We start from the raw sequence: 2,137 nt of genomic DNA, 5'->3' as shown, positions 1-2,137 counted from the left end.
TGTGTTACGGTCACGCTGCATCGCACACCGGACATTCACTTGTGTTATGGTCATGCTGGATCACACACCTTACCATTCACTATTGTTACGCGCCGGGTCTTCCGCTCTAGGGACCTGGGAAGCTGGTCTCCGTTCTCCTGTTGGAAGCACACTTCCCTGACTCGCTTTCACACGGGGGAAAGGCTGCATCTCACTCACCTGTTCTCAGTCCCGACACGTTGTCAGGCATGCAGCAGATGCTCGGTGTGTTACTGTTGAAAGACACTGTCACTCCCTCTTAGAAACAATCATAAACTCTCCGTTCCCTTATTTAGGGAAGTGCAAAACAGAACAATAAAAAAGCAGAAGCAAAAGTCTCCTTCCGTTTTCTCCTGTACCTCCGTCACAGAATGGGTCCTCCTTAGCTCTGGGGCACAGTGGGGAGGAGCGTCCATGTCAGGCCCCACTCCTCCCTCACCGGCTGGGTGGCTTTGACCCCTCGAATACAGAAGTGAAGCGCGTGTGCACCCACCAGTGTTGGTGGTTCATGGGGGACCCAGATCACACTCGTGAGTGTAAAGGTGACCCTACCCTACAGATGACGCCACCAGACCCAACTCTGCCCCGCCACTCACTCGATTTGAAGCCCTTCTTGTCCATTTTTTGCATACTTAATTTTCCTGCTTTGTTGTTTTGCTTTCAAGGGGAACAGAGCTTGGTAATTGCATTGCTGCTTTCTGTGGAGATCCAGGCTGTAGCCACCACATTGAACAAACGAAATGGAGTGTTCCCTACCTTCCTTGCATTTGTGTTCCTTAAGAGCAAATTTGGATTAAAAAGACCTCCCGAGATCACCTGACCTTCAAATTGCTGGTGCAGTGGGGCACGGTGACGCGTGCCTGTAATCCCAGCACTTTGGAAGGCCAGGAAAGGAGGATTGCTGGAGGCCAGGAGTTCATGACCAGCCTGGATAACACAGGCCACACCCATTTCTACAAAGATAAGGAAATAAATGAGCAGGGCATGGTGGTGTGTGTCTGTGGTCCCGCCACTCAGGCCAAGGCAGGCAGATTGCTTCAGCCCTGGAGCTTGAGGCCGCAGTGAGCTGTAATGGGGCTACAGAGTGACGGTAGGTGACGGAGGAAGACCCTGTCTCTAAAAAGCAAAACAAAACAAAACAATTTGTCGCATAGAGTGGGACATTAGCTCAGAGAGAAATTAGCTGTTGCGTACGCTTCAAGACACCACTGTCTGGCCCTTCGGAATATATCCGCATTTGGAACAAACTTGTCCGTAATTAAAGTGGCTGCGACTGTTTGGACGGTTGGCATCTAACAGTTGTGAGTTGTAAAATAGATCGAATTCCTTCATTCCCTCTTCTAATATTTCATGGCAGAGAACAAAGAGAGCGCACAGAGCGGGAACGTGGACTGGCTCCTCTCTCTTAACAAGACTCATTCATCCAATGCTGAAGTCACCACGGTCACAGCTGCCTGTATCTCTGTTCCCGCCCTCCCTTCCTCTCTTCTCTCTCCCCTCCCCTCCCCTCCCAGCCTCCACCATCTACTTTTATTACTTAGAAAAAGACAATGTAAGAACAAGCTTTCTTAATAAGCCCTGGTGCGCCGTTGCATGAGACGGGTGACAGAGTTAACAATAATGTATTCTACGTTTCCAAACAGCTAGAGGAGAGGACTTTGAATGTTCCCATCACAAAGAAATGATAACTATTTGAGATGATGGATATGCTAATTATTCCAATTTGATCGTTACAGTCTATACATGCGTTAGAACATCGCATTGTACCCATAACTATGCACAGTTATCATGTATAAATTTAAAAAGATTAACTTCTGGGCTGGGCGCGGTGGCTCACGCCTATAATCCCAGCACTTTGGGAGGCTGAGGTGGGCGGATCACCAGGTCAAGAGATCGAGACCATCCTGGCCAACATGGTGAAACCCCGTCTCTACTAAAAATACAAAAAATTAGCTGGGCGTGGTGGTGTCTGCCTGTAGTCCCAGCTACTTGGGAGGCTGCGGCAGGAGAATTGCTTGAACCTGGGAGGCAGAGGTTGCAGTGAGCCGAGATTGTGCCACTGCACTCCAGCCTGGTGCCTGGTGACAGAGCAAGACTCTGTCTCAAAAAAAAAAAAAAA

This window comes from Sapajus apella, unplaced genomic scaffold, assembly GCF_009761245.1.
Source record: "Sapajus apella isolate SASKATOON/1434 unplaced genomic scaffold, GSC_monkey_1.0 scaffold111, whole genome shotgun sequence".
NCBI classification, from domain to species: domain Eukaryota; kingdom Metazoa; phylum Chordata; class Mammalia; order Primates; family Cebidae; genus Sapajus; species Sapajus apella.
Note: the sequence above shows the minus strand (reverse complement) of the source record.